Here is a 21,395-nt window from a genome sequence, read left to right as displayed (position 1 = left end):
TTCCCTGTGTCCTGTCCCTCCATCCCTTGTCCCCAGTCCCTCTCCAGCTCTCCTGGAGCCCCTTTAGGCCCTGCAAGGGGCTCTCAGGTCTCCCTGGAGCCTTCTCTTCTCCAGGTGAACCCCCCCAGCTGTCCCAGCCTGGCTCCAGAGCAGAGGGGCTCCAGCCCTGGCAGCATCTCCGTGGCCTCCCCTGGGCTCATTCCAACATCTTTCTTGTGCTGGGGTCCCAGAGCTGGACACAGAACTGCAGGTGGGAGTACAGGAGTTACCACTTTGTGGCTTCACCCCCAGTTCTGCTCCGTGGCAGATCTTGAATCCTCAACGAGCTGTTTCCATCACGGCTGCTGATGCAGCATCTGCCAATCTCAGTATGTCCCTTCTCTCCAAAGGAGATCTGTGCCAGGTGCCCCCTGCCCATCCTGCTCTGACAGCTGTGCCCTGCTGTCCTGAGCATGGGAACAAAATGGATTTTCCTTAAATTCCTGCTCCAGGCCCTCGAAATCTGAGCATGAGGCATATTTCAAGCTCCTGCTCCAGCTGCTGCTCGGGCAGGACCTTGGCCCTTGCGAGCCACAAATCCTTGGACTGCCCACACTCAGGACAGGGCAGGATTTGCCAGGAAGGTGGGAATGGGGAGATTATTTAGCCAAGCTCAACCCCCCCCCCACCCCGAGGAGCTCCCAGAGGGCTCAGGATCCCCAGGGTCAAGGTGTGAGGGACTCTGCCAGGGCCTGGCTGTTCCTTTTGTCTGCTTCTCGCTGTGTTTCTGTCCCTCTGCAGCTTCCCAAGCCCGGGAACGTGTGGGAAGGTGTGGGAAGGTGTGACCCCCCTGCCCCTGGAGCAGCTCGTTCTCCCCGCGCAGTTCCAGAGGCTCCTTTTCTGTGTTGTGTGCTTGGGAATGAGCCCCAGTTGTGCCGTGGCTGCAGGAGGGGCAGGGTTTAGATCGGGATGTTTTCCTGACACAGCTTCCCTGGCTTTCCTCCCTCCCCACTCCCGCGGCACGAGCTGTCGTGTCCCCTTTGGCACCCCGTGTGTTCACCCTGCACATTCGCCCTGAAATAAAACCAGCTCTTTCTCTCCCCCCTCCTCCTCTCTCTCCTGCTCCAGAGGATGGTTCAATTCTCGCAATTGTGAGCTCTCCAAGTGCTCGAAATCGCCTCGAAATCGCGCGGGGTGGGGGTGGTGCGGAGGGGGAGGGGAGGGCGCGGCTCTACCCTCGGGCGCTTCGGGGGGTGATTTTATCTCTCTGGGGGCAGAACGAGGGGGTCACAGCCCCTCCCCAGCCCCCTGAGCGGCGCCACGGCGGGAATTCACGCGTGGGGAAGCTCGGAATTCTCCCGATTGTAGAGGGAAACACCTACAGGGGAAAACCATTCAGCCAAATGTTGAGGGGGGAGAGAATTTCCCTGGAAAGAATCCACTCGAGCAGCTGGAAACGGGTACCTGGGGTGATGCTGATGAAGATCTGACTCTGTCCCAAACCCACCCTAACTCAGCCCATTCCTGGGAAATGCTTTTGGGATGAATCTGCCCCGAAGAAGATGAGAGCAGGGGGGTCCTCTCCCTCCAACGTTACCCTGAGAGCCTCAAACAGGGAAGAGAAGGAAACAATCGTCTTCTTTTGCCAAGGGAGAGCAGGGAGGGAGTTTTTATGGCCAAATGATGGGTCGGAATAATTCCAAAACCAAAGAAAGCGAAAGGCTTTAGGAGGTGGCAGCAAGGGCTGTGTCTCTGCCTGGTTCCTGTGTCCCTGCCCAGCACATCCCACAATCCCGGGGCTCTGTCTCCCTTGGAGAGGCTTTACCTGGGCTGATGTTCTCAGACAGCTGTCAGTCCCTGTAAAACCCCACCCCCTGCTCCCACGGGAAGGGCTGTGGGGCTGCAGCCCCTCCGTGGGACCCCCAGCCTGTCCCCCTCCCCACAGACTGCCCTGGAGGGCCCAGAGTGGGGCTGGATGTGGGGTGGGGGCTGTGCCCTAAAATGGGGGCTGTGGCAGAGTGGGGTTGTACCCCAAAAAGGGCCGGTACCCCCGAATGGGGGCTGTACCCCAAAAAGAGGCTGTACCCCAAAATGGGGTTGTACCCCAGCATAGAGGCTGTACCCCGAAAAGGGGGGGCTGTACCCCAAACGGGAGAGCTGTACCCCCCTGCTCTGCTGTTCACACACTCAGGCCTGTCCCTGCACCCCACCCCTCCCGCTGCCCCCGCCGCAGCCCTATCGCCATCCCGGTCGCGACAACCCACGCTGGGGCCGCATCCCGAAGCGTGTCGTCCCCCGCGCGGGTCCCTCCGGCGCAGCCTGCCCCCCGCGGTGCAGCAGCAGCAGCAGCAGCAGAGCGCGGGGTCCCTGTCGCCTGTCGCGACAGCGCCGCGGGGCTCGCGCCGAGGAGGAGGAGCCGCCGTAAAGCGCCGCCGCCGCCGCAAAGGCCGCGCCGCGATTCCCGAACGCGCCCTGCGCCGGCCCCCCCCGCCCCCCCCGGCCCGCGGGCCGCATTCACAGCGGCGGGGCCCGCCCAGCGCCCCGCGGGACCCTGCGCCGTTTGCGCAGCGCTCCCTTACGCCGTTAGCGTAGCGCGGGCTCTGCGCCGTTAGCGCAGCCCGCGCGCCGTTAGGGCAGTGCGCGCTCTACGCCGTTAGCGCAGCCCCTACGCCGTTAACGCAGCGCGGCCCGCACGCCACTGGCACACCCTTTACGCCGTTGGCGCAGCCCGTGCGCCGTTAGCGCAGCGCTCCCTTACGCCTTTAGCGCGGCCCTTACGCCGTTGGCGCTCCCTTACGCCGTTGGCGCAGCGCTCCCGTACGCCGTTGGCGCAGCGGCCGGCGCAGGGCAGGCTGAGGCGCGGAGAGCGGGGCCGGGCCGGGGGCGCCGCCGCCATGGGGGAGCGGCCGCGGGGCAGCGGCGCCGCCCGGCGCTGAGGGACCCGCCGAGGTAACGCCGCGGGGGCGCCGCCGGGGAGGGACCGGCAGGGACGGGGGGGACGCGGCTCGGCACGGCCCGGCAGCGCTGGCAGGGGACGGGCCGCGCCGGGCGGCGCCGCGGGCGGGGGCGTTGGGGGCGCGGGGAGGGGAGGGGAGGGGGGCGGCGGGCGCTGAGGGGGCCGGGGGTGCCGAGGGGGCCGCGGGCGCTGAGGGGGTGCCCCGGCTCGGCACGGAGGGCTCGGGGGTGGTGAGGGTGAGGAGGGGGCTGGGGTGGGCCCGGGGGTCGCGGCGGGCGTGTGGGGTCCGGCGGGATCGAGAGTGGGGGGGTTCTGAGGTCGGGGATCGGCGGGTTCTGGGCGGGGGGATGAGGGCCCGGGGCCGCCTCGCCCCGTCTCCTCCCGGCTGTGCCTGTTCGGTGGCCCCTGGGAGGGGTTCAAGGCCCTCAGGAGAGGGTTCAGGCCCCCAGGAGGGGTTCAGGCTCCCCAGGGAGGGGCTCAGGCCCCCCAGAATCCCCCCAAGGCCCGGGGGGCGCTGGGGATGCGGTCGGATCCTCCCCCCCACCCCGGCCCGCACCCTGCCCCGGCCTGCAGGATGTTGGCTCCTTTGTATGTGGCTTTTCCTCTCTCTCCAGAGGGGTTTGGGAAGTGTTTATTTGAGGGGGGGGGGGGGTGGGGGGGAAGGGCCTGTGCCGAACGTGGTGTTTAAAACGGATTTTTTTTTTCCTTTTCTTTTCTTTTTTTTTTTTTTTGGTTTTCTTCAGCGACGCGGGTTGAGGATGAATGTGAGAAACAGGAAAAAGTGCCCTCCCCCCTCCTGCCCCCAGCAGGCAGGAGCCGATCCGGGCCGCCCCTGAGGTTTGCGGAGGAGCAGCAGCTCTGCCGGGGAGGCCCCGCGGCTCCTGCCCCTGGCTGGCAGGAGGGAGCTGGGCCGGGAATCCGAGCCTCGGATCCCGGGCAGCGAACAACTGGCAAGTTGTGGGGATGGTCAGGAAGGTGCCTTTTTCTTTTGCGCTCCCAGGACTCGCCGTGTTTTTGGTGCGTTTTGGAAGTTAAAACCCAAAGTTTGACGAACCTCTGGTGGAGCTGCCACATTAGCCCTTTCCGAGGCAGCTCGAGGTAACCAGGACACGGGTGGAAAGGTGTGTTAAAACCTCTGGAAGCCGCCTCGATAACCGGATCCGTCCGTTTTCCCCTCTGCACAACAAGTGGTTGCAGATGTGGAAGTTCACCTGCCAGGCTGCCACGCACACAGAGTGCCCCCCATCTCCCCCGTGGCCACCACAGGGGCTTCAAAATTGGGCCTTATGTAACAGATTGGAGCAAACCTTTGGTGTTTGCCAGTGGTCTGACAAAGAATTGCTGCAAATTAGGGCAGGAGGCCTCCGTGGGGAGCCCTCGCCGTGGCGGGATAGGCTTGGCTGCTGGGAGGAACTTGCCAAAGATTTGTTGGTTTTGTTTTAATTTGGTGCTCTGCAGATAGGAGCGTTGTTTGGGCGGTGTTTTATCGCTCCCTTGGCACCTCTGGGGCGCTGGGGAGGGGTCGTGGTCCCGCGCTGCAGACTGGGCTGACCCCACTGTGCCCAGGTTTGTGGGGGCGTGAAGTTTGGGGGGGGCTGAAGGAGGGAGTGACTCTGCCCTGGGGGTTTGATCTCCTCCTCCCTGTCGGCTGGCAGATCTGTGAGGCCTTAATCACTTGTAGCTCCCCTAAAAATCACCTGCGTGGTTCCTCTGCCTCCCTGCTCTGCTCCTGCGCACCCGGGGGGGGGCAGCTGGTGGTGGTTTGCAGGGGACACTTTGTGTCCAGGCCCTCTGATGGACCTCCCTTGCAGCGAGGTGTGTGCTGGGCGCTCCTGGTGCAGCTCCTGAGAGGAGGAGGAGGAGGAGAAGTTGGCCCTGGCAGCTGGGCAGGCTGCTGGGCTCTGCTCTGCCGGTGCCCCTTGTTTTGTATTCCGTGTCCGAGCTCCTGAGCAGCTCCGGGTGTTGTCAAAACTGTTCATACGGGAGTGACTCAGCGGATCAATGGGAGTGACATGAGGGTTGTGCTCATGGACAATCGGTATTTTTTTTCCCCCCTCCAGCCCCCACTGGGCTGGAAGAGACCGTGTCTGAGAGCAGCTGCCAATAAACATCTTTACTGGACTCGGGCCTGCCTGTGCTCCGGAGCTGTTTCCCCCCGCCCACTCCCCCCTCTCCCGTGGTTTTCCCAGCTCGGAGGAGCTGGGATGAGCTGCTGGAGCAGCACTCCTGTGCTGTGGCTGTGGCTGTTCCCTCCAGGTGCTACAAGGCCCAGGCCCCGTGCGAGCCAGTGTGGGTAGGAAGCTGTTTATCTCTGCTCTCAGACAGGAACTGCAGCTCGACAGGCACGGAAGGCTCAGGGGGAGGGGTGAGGGAGCCTCGGGAGAGCAGCAGCCCCTGAGATGTGGGGTGTGGGGTGTGCAGGAGCCCCTGCCCGCTCTCAGCAGGGCTGTGGGGTTTGGCACCAGCACACGGTGCCCTGGTTCGCCCTGTGCCACTCCTGAGACTTGCAGCTGCAGTTCAGGGAGCCAAACCCTCCTCCCTCGTGGGTGCCAGCTCAGGAGCCTCCTGGGTGTGCTTGTGGGAGCAGCTCTGCCCACAGCCCTGTCATTGGGCTCTGCCTGGGCAGACGTGGCTGGCTGTGGGCGCTGGGAGAAGCTGTGGAGCTCAGCCTCCTTCCTCGGCCCTGCTGGGGTCTGGCTGTGCCCTGTGAGGGGAAGGAGGTCCCAGCAGCTCTGGGATTCCACTGGAGAACAAACAGCCTGTCTTCCTGCCAGAAGAGCTGTGTGCCTGGGAATGGTTTGGGGTGTTCACCACAGTGGCTGTCTCTGCGTCCTGCTGGCAGCTCTGCGGCTGGAGAGGAGCAGCAGGTTTGGCGTGAGGAAGGTGTAAAGGTGACTTTCCTCGGGGGCAGCTGAGTGTGGAGCATCAGGCTCCCTAATTCACACCAGCTGCCCTCCCTCCATCTCCTGGGGAGTTCTAAATCCCTGCCCAGGCTGTAGCCCTGCAGCCCTTCCTGTGGGCAGCCCCTCCCTTGCCTGTTACGTTGCTGCATTTTTTCTAAGAACTGGCCTTAAAACAGCAGCCAATGCATCAGGAACTGTGGTGACAGGACAAGGGGAATGGCCTCGAACTGAATGAGGAGAGGTTTGGGTTGTGTTGTATGGGGGGAGAAATTCTCCCCTGTGAGGGTGGGCAGGCCCTGGCACAGGTTGCCCAGAGCAGCTGTGGCTGCCCCTGGATCCCTGGAAGTGCCCAAGGCCAGGTTGAATCAAAGGAGCAACCTGGGCTAGTGGAAGGTGTCCCTGCCCATGGCAGGGGGTGGGATGGGATGAGCTCTGGGATCCATGTGTGATTCCATGCATGGAGCTGAGGTGTTCCAGCACACCCATGCTGCCCTGGACCCGCAGTGCTCAGAGCTGTGACCCCCCAGCCCGGGCTGGTGCAGTGGGTGTGAGAACACAGGATGTCTCTCTGTCTTCCTCTCTCTCTGCTCGGAGCCGAGGAGCCCTGTGTGGTTTAGGAAATGGCTCTCTAGGGGAGCTGAAACGGGGTGTTCTGAAATGCGACACGGAGCAAAAAGTCCATGGTTTTATCCACTCCCAGAGTTTGGAGTAGAAGAGTTCACTTAGTTCTATAAACACTTTAAATTGGCTCCTCTGGTTCCAGAGAGGATGGGCAGGAATCCCCCATGTGTCCAGGAAGATGTCCCAGTGCCCATGGAGTCTGTCTCCCACTGGGAGGTTGGGAGCACTGGCATTTCCAAGCAGTGCCCTGCTGGCATGTGCCTTCCCTGCTGAGGAAACATCCCCACTCGGAAGAAATGCAGGTCTTGGTGTCTTGAAACCAAGAGTCAGTGAAAGCAAGCCCTCTGATAACCCCATGTGCCGAGGAGCTGAGCTGTGAGGGGAGCTGGAGTCCTGTCCAGCACAGCTGGTCTTGGGCTGGGCAAGGGTTCCCACAGGCTGAGACCTCCCCGTTCCCATGAGGGATCAGAAACACATCCACTGCTGTCTGGTGGGGACAGCGCTCTGAGCAGTGCCGTGTCTCGTTCGGTGTCTGTGGCAATAAGTTGGATGTGAGAGCAGGATTTGGGATGAGCCGAGACACTGTTGCCTTGGAAATAAGGTGCTGATTGGGCTCCCCGAGGTGTTGGAGACACTGTGAGTCTGGAGGAAAGGAGCGTTAATTTTTGAGTCATTCACTCTTACGTGTCCACCAAGCAAAGAATGTCCTGTAGCCCTTTGTTATTTAATGTTATGTAATGGTTTTTAATGAGGCAGGCCTGGCCTTTGCTTTCCCCCTGGTGAATGAGACAGTTGGCAGGTGATGCCCGGGCTCTGTCAGCCTGAGAGGGATGTTCTTAAGTTAATAAACATGGGTTAAGGTTGGCCTTGAACTTGGATTTTGTGAAGCTTTCCTCTGGAGCAGCTTTGCAGCCCTGCAGCTGAGCGGCCCTGAGCACCGGGATTGGTGCCGGGAGGGATTTGGGGGCTCCCCGGGAACGCTGCCAAGTCTCGGGGGGTTCATTCCCCCTTCCCAGGCTGGGGGGCTGGAAAGTCTTGCTAAGAGGGGCTGCTCCCTGGGTGTGGGGGCTGAATGATGGGCTTGGAAAGGTCAGTGGAAATCCAATTTAAACCAGAACAGAGCTGGGATTGTGCTACGGAAGCTCCATCCTTGCAGGCTCTGTCACCGCCCGATGTTTCCAGGTAAAAAAAAAAAAAAAAAAAAATCTCGCTGCTTTTGAGGCAGCACCGAGGTACAAACAACAAAGCAAGAATCCCTTTCTCTTTTCCTTTTTTTAGCAGGGCCTGTTGGCAGTGCTGAAGTTGATAGTCTGTGCCTGGTTTCCCCGGGTGGGTGCGGGGAGAGGACGGTGCTTTCCAGCACCTTCTGTGCCGCGCGCGGGGGCGAGGGGCAGGCCGAGGCTCTCCTGGAATCCCCCCACCCACAGAGCCGATTGCTCTCCTCCCAGAGGCGATGCCGGGTGCAGTCCGAGTCTGGATTTGTTATTCCCACTTGCAGGGGTTGTTAAGGAGGGGGCTGTGGGTGCAGAGGTGCAGCCCCCGTGCCGGGAGCTGGAGCTGCTGCGGGGTCAGCGTGCTGTGGGGGGAGGCACCGAGCTCTTGGTGCTGGCAGGTACAGACCCATCTCTGCCTCCTGCCTTGGCAATTCCCACACAAACTTGCTGGAGCTTGTTGCTCCCTGGGCTTCGCTGGCTGGGGAGGGAATAGGAAGTGCTCGGAGCTTTAAGGTTTCCTCTGGGGTAACTCGCAGCTGATCTTAAACCCACAGGGGTGTCTGCCCTCTTGGGGGGGATGGGGTCTTACTGAGAGGGCGTCAGAGCCCTCAGCAGATTTCCCAGCCAGAAGTGGCGTGGGGGGTGTCTCGGGAAGGAAGTGGAGAGTGGAATTCCAGCACAGTGAACGGTCAGGGCTCCATCTCAGCAGGGGATGTTGTCAGGGAGCAGCTCCCAGTCCTTCTCCTGCCCCCCAGGCCTGCTGCTCAGAGCAGGGAGAGCCCAGCGAGGTGCTGCTCACGGGCATCACGTTCAGGAGGGTGAAAGGGGAGCTCTTTAACACCCCCATGCTCAGTTTGGGTGGGCAGAACAGGCCCTGTGAGTGTGAGCTGGCGTGCAGGTTGCTGTTGGGGCACACCTGGGCCCTGCTGCAGTAACCTCTCTGGGGGTAACTGCTGTGGTGTCTCACAGAGAAGCTGTGGGCAGACCCCCTGTCTTGGAGTATTGTTTTAGGGTGATTTTGATGGGGCTTGCCTTCCCTGGGGGGGGCCAGAGCAGCCCCTCTGCTCATGCTCAGGCTCAGCACCAGGGCACGGCAGGGCTGCTTCCAGGTGAGGTGAGCCCAGCTCTGCAGGGCTTTGGCTGCAGAGCCATGACATCAGCTCTGCTCCCCTGATCCGTGTGGAAAATGCCCCCGGCATCCCAGAGCCCGGCTGCTGCCATGCTTCAAGTGTCCTGACCTCACTGCAGGTTTCTCTTCCCTCCTCACCCTTCCCTCTCCCTTCACTGTGCTGACATCTCCCTGACTGCCTGGGCTCCTGCCTTGCTGGGATGTTTTCTTGCCAGAGCCAGGCTGTCCTGTGGGAGCTGGGCTGCCTGCAGAGCAGGATCAGCACGGAGCTCCTCTGCACTGAGATGTTTGCTGGGCATGGCTGGCTGGACAGGTGGCACCTTTGGGAGCACAAGGCGAGCAGGTGCCCTGGGTGGCACCCACAGGTCCCCAGCAGGTCCTGTCTGGTGTCTCCCTGAGGATGTATAATCACAGACCTGAAACCAGACTCAGACTAATCCTGTGCAGAGGATGCTCTGCAGCAGCTTGGCTGGGTGACAGCAGACACCCGGCTGTGACAGAGCGCGGGCAGGGGACAGTTCCCACTCCTGGCAGGGGACTTGCAGGGCCTGAAATCTGCCTTCTCCTGGGAGAAGAGTGTAACACTCGGTGCTCCGCTCCTATTTTTGTTCAGAGCCAGCAGTCAAAGTCCAGAGCTGTGCTCCTCCAGCCAGAATCACTGAAAGGCACTTGCTGTTGTTTTAGGGCCAATATTTAACTTGTGCCTGCCATGAGGAATGCCTGTTAGACTCCAAATATTTGCCTTAAGGAGGAAGTTGGAGGGAAGAATGTCCACTGCTGGCAGGGAAGCAGAGGGGTTGGGGAAGCCAGCCGAAGTCTGTGGAGGTGCAGGTCGGTGTGGAACAGCCCGAGTTCCCGCTGGCACGGCCCGGGCAGGTACGAGGTGGCTGTGGCTGAGCCGCGGCGCAGGAGCGGCCGGGAGGAAATGTTTGTGCGCTCCGGCGCTGGAGCGCTGGGTGTGTCTGCTCCCACAGCCCCGGGCCGGCGCTGCCAAGGGGATTTAAAGGCACAGGGCTGGAGCTGCTCTCCGGCTGGGGCCGGGGTGGGCAGCAGGGCTGAACTTCCCGATAAAAGCAGCTTATCAGGGAAAGAAATGCTCTGCTGCTTTTGCTTTTCCTGTGGTCTGTGGTGGTGAGGGTTTCATTAGCTGTGGAATCCCCTGCAGTGGATCCTGCTAATGGCAGGATTTCCCATTCCCTGGACCTGCTTGATGACCTGCTTGAGGTGCTCGTGGCTTCTCCTGTCCCTTCTCACCTTCAGCACAATCCTTCACCTCGCTATGTGATCCTCCTCGCGGTGTGCCCCGAACACCAGCCTGGAAAAGCCTGTTGTGGTGTTTGCTGCTTCTGGGCAGTGTTGAGCCTGTCCCACGTTTCTGGGAGAGCGGCTGAATGGGGCTGTCGTGCCGGGGTGCTGCTGGTGTGTGTCAAAATTGAGGTCAGGATGTGGCTGTGGTGTGTGAGGCCACGGATGAAGGAGAGGAGCCTGATCCTCTTCCCAGCCCCTCTCTGCACACAGGGCAGGTTAGCAGTTCTGGGTCTGCATGGGAAGCCTGGGCTTCCTCAGCTCCATGGTAACCCTGTGCCCTGGCTTGTCGTGCTCTGTGCTGTTGATTGGATGCTTTTTGGCCGTGCTTGGCTGTTCAGTGCCTGGAGACAGGGAGAACATGTTTGCTCTTGAAGCAGAACCAAAGGCACGCAGCTGTTTGTGAGGGGAAAGCTTTGCCCGGGCTCCTGCGGGCACAGTTAGGCCCAGCTCCGAAAGGTTTGAGCAGTTCCCTGTGCCAGGGCAGCAAAGGGCTTGCAGGCAGCACTCAGGGACAGCCAAGTGCAGCTCTGGCTCTCTGGGACAGGGTTGGTGCTGGGGAAGCAGAGACCAGTCGGGGCCCTGCTGGGGGTGCTGGAGTTCAGAGGGGAGCAGAGGTGTCACAGCATGATGGCAAACTGGCTTTTCCTCCATTTGCACGTTCTGTGGGTGCCTGGAACCCCCTGTGGCGGTGGTGGTAACTGAGCCCTGCCCACCCAACCCAGAGGTCTGGCAGTGCCTGCAGAGTCACAGAACCATGTGGGCTGGGAAAGATCTCCAGGATCACTGAGTTCAACCCGTGGCCAGTCCCCACCTTGTCACCCGGCCCAGAGCACCGAGTGCCACGTCCAGTTGTCCCTTAGACACCTCCAGGGATGGGGACTCCACCACCTCCCTGGGCAGCCCCTGCCCCACAGCCCAGGGCCCCTCAGGGTGTGTTCCCAGTTTGAGAGGCTCAGCCCCTCTGAGTACCCACCCACGGGGCTGGCAGTGGTGGGCACCCAGCAGCACTGTGGGGAGCCTTGGCCCCTTTCCCCAGTGAGTGTTGATGGGTTTGGGCCCACAAATTGGCTGCCTAATGAACGAGGGAGCCAGGGGAGCTGTGTCCTGTCTGCGGGGGCTGGCAGAGGTGTGAACTAGAAACATGAGTAATTAACTCAAAAAAAAGCAAAGGGTTTGGGTTTTGGATGGAAGTGTGTACTAGACGAGGGTGAACGTGTGTTGGCTGGGGTATCTGGGACAAATCAGGGAAGTGAGAGCCCAGAAATGAGGGAGAAAGGACAGCTTGTTCATGCAAATAATGTTCCAGGTATTAATAGCAGCAAGATGAAATGGGTCCTCCTTGGGAGGTGTATCCTGCATGGTCCTTCACTGGGGTGATCCCTCTGACTTTACAAATCAAGCCCTTTGTGTAGGGCCCAGAGAGGCAGGGAAGGGAGGGGAAGGGAAGGGGAGGAACCAGCATTGGTCTCACAGGATCTGCCTGTTTGAGAGAGAGTCTTTTGGGTGAACCCCTTGGAAGGTTCCTTTCCCACTCCACAGCACCACCTTTGCAGCTGTGGCCAGTCCTGTGCTGTTCCTGTTTCAGTCCTGGCCCTCTCATCCCGTGCTCAAAAATGCACACAGGTGGGGGGACGAGGGAGGGCGAGAAACAATCTCTGGAACGTGCCTTTCTGCTGTGGAGAGACTGGTGACAAACCAGAGTCCTTAATCCACAAAGCTGCTCCAGTGCTTAACAGAGGGTTGTGAGGCTGATCCCTCTACGTGAGGGATGGAGCAGTGAAAGGATTCTGAACAGCTTGTGGCCTGACCAGGAACGGGATGGAGCTCTCTGCTCCCTCTGCTTTGAAGCTTATCCCACCCCAGCAGACTGGGGTGCTTGTCCAGGCCTTAGGAATTTGTCCCAGTTAGTTGGGAATCGCCCTTCCCCACCCCCCCATTTTATTTCTGGGCTCAGGGCCGCTCCCCTTCCCCATCTGTGGAATAAACGGGTCGCTCCCATGCCTGTGAGAGGTTGCAAGGAAAACTGTAGTGGATTGAGCTGCTTGGTCCTGAAATGGAAAGGGTGGGAAGACAAAACACCTCATGGATGGCTCACTGCTCCCCCGAAGGTGCTGCTGACGCTCTCTCGTAAGCTGATGGGTGCTGTCGTGCCACAGAGCTTCCCTCTGCCCCAGTTACACTGCAGGGAAGGGTAATTGCACGGTGCTGCTCTCCTCTCCTCCTGGTCTGGGCTGTGGGTGCTGCCTGTGGCTCTGGAATGCTGTCCCTGTTGGGGTGGAGAGCTGGGAGCCAGGGTGGCAGTGAGTTGGCTCCTGTGTGACTCTGCAGCAGGGAGCTTCTGCCATCTCAGCACGAGGGGTTTGGCAGCTCTTTGGGATGGGGTTTCCCTGTGAGTCCCCCCCTGGGTGCTCACCTTTCCCTCCCCCTCCTCTTCCCCTCCCAAATTCATGAGGTCTGGCAGGGAAATGTGTGGGGCTTCGAGCAGCCTGGGGAGGGAAGCAGAGGGGGGAATGTGGGACAGCTCAGCGTGGCAGTGCTGCAGCTCTGCCACCCAGAAATGGAAACAGCTCTTGTCACCAGTGGGAATGACACCCCTTCCCTGCTCCGGGCTCTCCAGAGAAGAAGGCCTGCTCTGGAGTGAAGGAACTGGGCTGGGACAGAGCAGAGCTGAGGGTGATCCCCCTCTCCACGTGAGCATAGGGGGGGTGGGGAAGTTGCAGTTAACTGTGGGTTGGTGATAGAAGGGATCCCTGGACCCAGGCACCCCTTTTTGCTGGGCCTCGCCTTGCACAAGGCCACCCCAGATCTGGCGGCGCAGCTGCTTCCTAACCTGGTTCTGTCAAGAGGATATGGGTTATGGGGAAAAAAAAAAATCCTACTACTGAAAGTGTTTGTGCCAACCCAGATCCTGCTGACAGAAAAGGGGCTGGTAATGATACACATGACAGCAGGCCAGGCAGATCTCTGCAGAGTGACAGTCCCCAGATGGCTGAGGAGGGGGAACCCTGCTGTCACACGCAGCTCGTTGTCTCGGCACTCAGGCCTTTGGCAGCCAGGCTGGAATGGCTTCAAACCCGCTGAGTTTAGTCCTTGTGGGTCCGTTTCCCCCTTTCAGAGTGCTCAGCTTGCCCCCATTTCCCTCTCCCAAGTCCTGGAGGTGGGAGATGAAGCTGTGGTTGTCGTTCCTGCAGTGCTGTGTGTTGTCTCTGCCTCTCCCTGCCCTGCTCCCCAGGCAGGGTGGGGAAGGAGCCCTGTTGTGTTGAGGTTCTGGGCAAATCTGTTACAGCCACTGTCCATGAGAAGTGATCACAGAATGGCAAAATTAATTAGGTTGGAAGAGACCTCTGAGACCTTTGCATCCGACCTGTGACTGATCCCCACCTGGTCACCCAGCCCAGAGCGCTGAGTGCCACTTCCAGTCCTTCCCTGGACACCTCCAGGGATGGGGACTCCACCACCTCCCTGGCCAGCTTGTTCCAGTGTTCAACAACCCTTTCTGTGAAGATATTCCCCCTGATGTCCAGCCTGTGTTGCTGATGGTGACAGGGAAAAGCTGTCTGGTTCCTCAAAGCCTCCTAGCTGGGCTCCAGGTCTCCTGGCAGGAGCTGGATGCTTTGCCACACAGAATTCCCGGCTGGAGCTGCCAGGCCAGACCCATGGGCAGCACCTTCTCCTGGCTTAGGCTGCAGTGCTGAGCTTTGGGGTACTCCAGGAGTGCTCCCAGTGCCTGCCTGGCTCTGCACGGGGTTCTCTGGGTGATGCAGCACAGCTCAGCCTCCCTCCCCAGCTGGGCTGGGAGCCCCCCTTTCCCACACCTCTGCCTGCTGAGAGCCCTGGAAGGGCAGAGCAGGGCAGGAGGTGAATGTAAGCTGGTGTCCCTCTGCATGGGGTGGCACGAGGAGGAAGGCACTGCTGCTCCATCCACCTGCTGGAAACATGAACCAGGAAACAAACCTGAAACCAATCTGGTAATCGCTGGGCCAGGCCCCTGACCTGCTCCTGGGGCTGTGCTGCACTGCCCTGTGCCCACTTAGTGCCCTGTCCACACAAGGGGCCTGTGCTCAGGTGACCTCAGAGGGCACAGCAGTCTCTGGGGACTGGGCTTTTCTCTTCTGGGTGATGTGTGGCAGTGATGTGCCTCAGTTCCCTCTTCCCAATGACCCTCCCGTGGTGACACACTCTGAGCCAGCTGCTGCGAGGAGCTGGGGGGCACTGGTCCTTTGAATCAGCTGTGTGGGAAGCCCTTGGAGCTGTGGCTGGGGACGCCAGGAAGATAAGATGGCTAATGCTGCCGCTTGGATTGTTTCCCAGCTTACTGGGGGATGAGGAGGTGCCCTGGGAGCCACGTGGTGGAACAGAGGGGGTTTGCTCACGTGTGGCTGCCTGGAAAGCTGGGGTTCAGAGGAGACAAAGTCTGCTGGGGACATGCAGAGGGGCTCCAGCTGGGGCAGCAGGGCTGTCCTGCCCTCCAGAGGTGGTGGCTTCTGGAAGAGTGAACGTCACCTGCTCTCGGAGCAGGTCTGTGCCCCGGCACAGAAACTGTCAGGCTGGTGCCATGTGCTGATGGTTTGCCTCGGGCTCCTTGTCTGCCCTGCTGTGCCAGGATCCCCCTGCACACGAGAGGATGTGCAGAGTGGAGGGAGTTGTTTTGTTCATTCTGTGGCTGCTCAGAGGCCGCAGGGAGGGGAAATGGAACCACTGCTGGTGCTCTGCTAAACTTTGGTCTCCTGCTCCAGGTTGTTCATCCATTTGTGTTGTGGGGACAGCCTTGCTGTGAGAGTCTGAGGGCAGCAGGCTGGCCCCAGTCTCCTGCTCCTGAGGTTATTCAGGAGCCCATCCAAAGGCTGGGAGGAGGAAGAAGTCCTGAGTGCGTCACTGTGCTGCCTCGCTCCGTGGGGAGGAGCGTGCCAGGCTTGCCCGTGCTGCTGTCCAAGTTCCTCTGCAGGGAGGAGATCTCTTCCAGGTGGATGAAAGGTTCAGACCCAGCTTGGGCATGAGGCAGGAAGGGAAGGGAGACATCCAGGGATTTGCCTTTATTACAGGAAAGGGGTTGGGAAATGTCCCTTTTACTTGGGAGGATAAATATTGAACCCCCTTGTCCCGGCTCCAGCTGATCCCTCGCAGTGCCAGAAGGAAGCTCATCTGGGATTCAAGGCCGTGGGATCTCTCAGGACATCCTCAAAAGGGTCATGTTCTTCCTCTGCTCTCGTGTCTCTCCCACCACTTGACAGCCCTCCCTGTGAGACCCTGCCTGTGTCCTCTGCTCCCTGTTGCTGCTCCTGGGGCTGTGCTTCGTGCTCTGGAAGCAGAGCTGCGAGGGGCTCTCCCACCAGTGGCTCTCCCACGTGGGGGGACATCTCACTCCACCACATGCTCAGCCCCTCTGACTCACGAGCACCAAAACGCCTCTGCCTGCTCCCTCTGGAGCCTCATCCTGCCGTGACGAGGCCTGGATCAGCCCGTGGGCAGTGTCCCCATGGATCATCCTGTGTCCCTATGGATGATCCTGTGGGCAGTGTTCCCATGGATCATCCTATGGGCAGTGTCCCTATGGATCAGCCCGTGGGCAGTGTCCCCATGGATCATCCTGTGGGCAGTGTCCCCATGGATCATCCTATGGGCAGTGTCCCTATGGATCAGCCTGTGGGCAGTGTCCCCATGGATCATCCTGTGTCCCTATGGATCAGCCCGTGGGCAGTGTCCCCATGGATCACCCATCCCATGGGCAGCATCCCCCTGCAGTGATGCCCACGGCAGGAGAAGGGCTGGGTAGGAGGCAGGGGCTGGCACTGGGAGAGCAGAGCTGCTCCAGGGAGCCCCACTGGACTGTCCCCCAGAGCAGTCCCTAACCTGGGGTGTTGGGGGCTGCAGGGGTGTCCCCGTCCTTGCTCTCTGGGTGAGAGCTGCTCCTGACCTTCCCACCCCTGGGAATTGGTAAGGGAGCTGAGGAAGGAGCTGATAAAGCTCTGTCAGCAGGGAGCTGTTGTGGCATCCACCGGTGGCACTGATGGCTGAGGGGCTGGGGCTGCCACGGGCTGGGGTCACACTGTGTCCCGTGACAGGGGGTGCAGATGATGGCACTGGGTCACACTGTGAGGGTTGCTGCTGTCCTGCCTCGTTTTCTCTCCTTGGGGGCCTGTGGTTACACAAACAGGAGGATGTTTCTTGCCGTAGGTCCTTGTCACTGGGCTGCAGACCCAGGGCTGTGGGCCCTGCTCTGCCCTCTGTGGAGTGGAGAGAGCACTGTGTGTGTGACAAGGCTTTGTGATGGACTGGCCTTGTGGTGACGGCTGGGCTGTCCCAGGGCTGGCAGAGCAGGGCACCTCCCCGTCTCCCCGCTCTGGTGGGAAGAGCTGATGGCACGGGCTGGGATTCTCCGGGAGTCTGCTGTTGGAACCATCTGCTTGCTGATGTTTCAGCACAGCTGTGCTCTCCTGCACAACTGCAAACTCAGGGAGGCGGGGAGGACCCTGAGGTTTGACAGCAAGCAGGGCAGGGCAGCCTGGATGCCAGGCTGGGAAATGAGCCCATCACAGTGGCTTGGGAAGCAGACGCTTTCCTGCCAAAGGCTGCCCTGCCCTGGGAGGTGTGGTGGCAGTGCCAGCTCTGTGATGCTCTCTGTGGGTCGCTGTGGCCTCTGACTCCAGGAGGTGCCAGGCAGGGGGCTCGGGATGAGCTCTGGGGTGGGCACACAGCCTGGCAGCTGCCGCAGTACCCCTCTCTCTGCTTTGCTGGGCCATTGGTGTGTCCCTCAGATGTTTTTTCCGTGTCTGTACCTGCAGTTCCTCTGGGCTGGCTGTCAAATCCTCTTGCAGCAGGTTGTCCCTAAGCAGCCTGTGCCCTCTGGAGAGAGGGCAGGTCTCAGCTGCAGGGCCGAGGTGCAGCACACCTCTGGCTGCAGTGGAGAGGGGGAGAGATCCTTCCCCTGTTTATCTGGGAAGCGCTGGCAGCTCTTCTTCCACATCCATTCCCGGGAAGTGCATTAAGATCCCTTATCCAGGGGAAGGCGAGCAGCACTTCATCTTGTTTTTATGAAAACTGTTGGCTTTTGAGGGCATGGGGGTATTCAGGGACAGGGCTGGGGAAGTGCTGTGCTGGTAGAGATGGTCTTAACCTTATTTGAGGCTGCAGCAACACAGGAGGAGGTGCTCCAGCCTTGGATGGGAGATGTGAAATGGAAGTGCTTGTTCCCAGCTGCTGGGTGAAAATTATCTATTTGTCTAGAGATGTTTTTTTTTTTTTCCCCACTGCCTGGGGACTGCAAAGCTGGCTGTGAGCTCAGGGGAGGGGAGGGAAGGAGCTGGAAGTTACTGCCTGCTCAGTAACTTGACATCTGAAGGCAGCACTTTCCTGCCTGGTTCCTGGAGCGTGGCCCGGCACAGGGGCCGGCACAGCCAGGCTGTGATCTGGGTTACAGGGAATCTGTGTGTCTGTGACACGAGCAGGATCATCCCTTCCACAGAAAGGTCCCACTGCTGCCACCTGAACCTGCACAGTCCAACCCGCTCTCAAAACTCGCGTGGTGCTGGGCAAGGATGGAGAGGAGCCGGCAGTGCCTGTTGCAGACGCGCTCCTGCAGCTCCCACTCCTCATCTACAGGCACTGCTTGGCTTTCGCCAGCCAGCTGGATCCACGTGGTGCTGCGGGCCAAGCAGATGCTTGGAGCACATGTGGATCTGTCCCTGTCTGGCCTCCCAGGGCAGTGAAAGGGTGGCTGAGTTGTCCAGGGGGTTTTCCCCAGAGCTGAGGCAAAACTGGTTAAAAGGCTGCGTGTGCGGTGGCGGGGGTTGAAGGACAGGGTAGGGCTGTCGTCCCTGGACGTGCTCTGGGCTCTGGCTCTCTGGTCTGTGCTCGGGCTGTGTGAGCAGGAGCTCTCCTCGGGCTTCTCTGCTTCCCAGGGCACAGATGTGACTGAGGGATTTGGGATACACACAGTCCTTTGGGTACCTGCTTGCAGACAGAGCCTGTTCTGCGAGGAGTTACCAGGCGTGAAAGCAAACCCCAGGTGCTGCAGGAGGTGAGCATGAGGGACCTGCCCTTCCCCAGTGTGTCAGCCAGGTCTGGCTGGGTTGTTCTGCTCCAGAACTTCTCGGGTTCGGTGTTGGCTGTGCAGCTGAGTCTTCAGCTTTATGCTCTGGGCACTGGTGGATTAAACAACAGTGTTGGATCTTGACTGGAAACCTTTGCAGGCTCTCTCCTGACATGAGCGTGTTGGTGACAGTGAAATCCGTGCAAGAACTGGGCAGGATGGGCCTGGCTGGAAAAGAGGCAGGTTCTGCTCTTACCTCAGTGAATGCGTGGAAGGGGGAGCGGGAGAGGTGGAAGGCATGGCCCTGGTAGACAGCTTTTTGCTGGCCAACTGCTGCGGGCTTTTGGAAGGCAGCTGGTTCCTTTGCAGGCCAGCCTTGCAACAGCAGCAGCAGCATGGATTTAATTAGGATCCGGTGTCTCTTTGGAGCTTGGGGATCTATTGTGTTGTTTAACCGGGAAACCCTCTGGCAGATCCCCCAGACCCGGCGCAGGCTGAGCCCACTGAGCGTGGAATGATGACGTTCCCAACTGATTCCAGCTCCTGCCGTGGCGAGCGGGGGCTCGCTCGGAAGGCGACGTCACGTCTTGGCTGGTGGCTGCGCCTGTCCCACGGAAAGGCTGGAGCAGATGGGAAGGGACGGAGAACCGGGAGCAGGACTCTGCTGCCTGACCTTTTAAGGTCTCCCAGCCAGAGCAGGGACTCGCTTTGTCCGCAGTGAACTTCCTTTGCTCCGGTGCTCCCAACCCCGTGTTAGCAAAAACCGAAACCACCCGCCCTCCAGCCGGGCTTGTTGTGTGCCCAGCGCTTGAGAGGTGGCAGATTCTGCTCTGCTGCTTCTGCTCTGGTCCACTGACTGTCACCTGTACCCTTCCTCTTCTGGGAAGAGCAAAGGCAGTTGCAGTTCCCCGGACAGAGTTGTGAGCAGGGAGCGACACTGGACACCACAGTGACAGTGGCAGGGGCAGTGGGGCTGGGGGTGGGTCACCTGCTCATCTTGTCGTTTCCCAGCCGTGTGGGCCAGAACCTCTCCTGGCCCAGCAGCCCCGAGAGCAGCTGATGGTGGTCGTGGAGGTGGGATCCAGGAGTGGGAGATGCCGGTGACACACACAGAGATGTGATGGCAGGGCTGGTTGGGAAGGGGGAGTCAGGTGTTAATTGCTCCCTGACCCCCTCCTGCAAGCAGGGGTCGTGCATCCCCAGCACCCCACGGTGGTTTGGTGTCACTGCTGTGTCCGTGCCGTGTGGATCTGGCATGGGAACCGTGGGAATGGCTCCCGAGGTGGACACAGCTCAAGAACTGCGAGGAGGCTGCCCTGGGGCTTCACTGGGCACAATCAGGTGTCAGAAAAGGTGTAAATCAAAACACAGAGCCCTTTAGTGGGGTCTGTAGGGTCAGCCTGAAAGCTGCTTCCCTTCAGGCCGTCTCTGGTAGAGCTTCAGTGTGTTTGCTGGTCGTGAATCCTGTAGCTGGAAGGTTAAATTTGTGGCTGATGGGCCCCAAGAGGCAAATTTACTCCCTGAGACACTTGGTTCGTGGATGGCTTTGTGTGACTTGGGTTGGGTGTGTTATTTCCAGGCTAGGTTTCAGATCTGGCCTTGTTTTAGCATGTGTGTATTTACTGTTATTATTTTTCCTAGAGAAGTATTTTCAGCTTTCTGCTGGGTTCCTGTGCTGCTGCTGAAATTTCCATCGTGGCATTTCCGGCTCCTTGGTAGAGAGAGCACAGTTAATGTTTTCCATCCAGGTGTAGCTGCCTTGGATGGAGATCCAAGGAAAAGAGTGAAATCCTGCAGTGGGCCGGGAGCAAACTGGCAGCTCGCAGGGGTGGAGATGCTTCGTGAGGTTTTCTTTGTGGCTGCTCTTACCAAGACGTTCAGGAGGTGCCTGTTGGCTCTGCAGGCTGGTTTGTGTTCAAAAGCAGGAGGATCTGGGTTGTTCTGGGTTTGGATGTTGAGGATCTGGGTTGTTCTGGGTTTGGGTGTTGGGATCTGGTTGTTCTGGGTTTGGATGTTGAGGATCTGGGTTGTTCTGGGTTTGGGTGTTGGGATCTGGTTGTTCTGGGTTTGGATGTTGAGGATCCAGGTTGTTCTGAATGTGGACTGCCAGAATCACACTGATTCCATTTCTTCTCATATGAGCAGGGAGCAAACGTGCATCCAGTGGGTCCCATTCCTTGGGAATGGAGGTGGAAGGAGGTTAAAGAGGGGCTTGGTTCCCCCTCAAGTATTTTTGGGTGCAGAAGAATTCCTGCTGCTGGGAAGCTGCTGCTGTGCACACCCAGCCCTGCCTGCTGGGCAGGCATTCTCCTCATCCACCCTGAGCTGTGGTGAGACCTCAGGGTGAAGGTCCTGCAGGTCCAGGGGTTTTCTGGCACGTGGCTGGGACACCCAAAAGGAGGAAATTGTTTGGTTTAAAATCCCACCAGCGCAGGGAATTCACCCCATCCATCACATGAGTCCCTACCAGCTCTTCACTGGTGCCTTCTGGTTCCAAACTGAAAACTGGTGGTGTCCCTGCTGCCAGGGTACAACCCTGCTCTTGTCATCCTTACAGGGGGGAGGATGTGGCACAGACCATTAAAAAAAAAAATACTGGAAATTCCTAGGAATCCATGAAAAGGCCGTATTTGGGTTCAGAGGCTGGGAGAAAATGTCTTGGAAACAATTTGCAGCTTGGTTTTGTTGTAGGTTAAGAGCTGACCAGAGTTCACAGCATCTCGAAAATCTCCTGGGGAAGGGAAATAACCAGTAACAGGAGAACACTTCTAATTTAGAGAAAAGTTTAATAGGCATGAGAGCTGGCAGAGGAAGCCAGGAAGAAAAAATCCATCTTCTTCCCAGCACAGCTTAACTCTGGGGAGAAACCAAATGCTTTATTATTTCGTTAATGATTTATTTATTTTATTTTTTTTTAAATCCTGGTGGTTTTGTGACTTGGATGGTTGTTTTTGGGGGTTTTTTTTGGATGTGGCTGAGAGCTATGGGGTAAATAACCCTTTCCTGGGTGTGTAACCCTGAGGTGTTGGGGCTCTCCCCTCCCCGACTGCCTTCTCAGCAAAGAGCTGGGAAGGGAGGGGAGGGTTGGAACAAGGATGCTGGGATCATGTTGGATTAAAAGCTTTGCTGCTACAGTTTAGGGTTTTGTGGGTTGGTTGTCTCTAGGTTTGTCTTTTTTTAACTCTGAACTACCAGAAGGAATCGTGATAGAAACATGAGCTTTGGCTTTATTCTTTCCTTCTTTATAGGAAACAAC

The 21,395-nt window shown here is 59.1% G+C and overlaps 1 protein-coding gene across 1 annotated transcript in view; it reads left to right on the top strand.

The window, feature by feature from the left end:
* Positions 1–2,831: 2,831 nt before the first annotated feature.
* The window catches only part of CSNK1G2 (casein kinase 1 gamma 2), a 39,492-nt gene continuing 20,928 nt past the window's right edge, over positions 2,832–21,395 (top strand). The window contains exon 1 of the mRNA XM_027908273.1: positions 2,832–2,928. The gene's annotated coding sequence lies outside the window, so the exon portion shown is untranslated. The remainder of the gene's footprint in view (positions 2,929–21,395) is intronic.

This window comes from Empidonax traillii, unplaced genomic scaffold (genome assembly GCF_003031625.1).
Source record: "Empidonax traillii isolate 1590-97213 ecotype Southwest subspecies unplaced genomic scaffold, ASM303162v1 scaffold1669:size174073, whole genome shotgun sequence".
Taxonomy (NCBI): domain Eukaryota; kingdom Metazoa; phylum Chordata; class Aves; order Passeriformes; family Tyrannidae; genus Empidonax; species Empidonax traillii.
The sequence above is the reverse complement of the archived record's forward strand: the minus strand, read 5'-3'. Positions and strand labels throughout refer to the sequence as shown.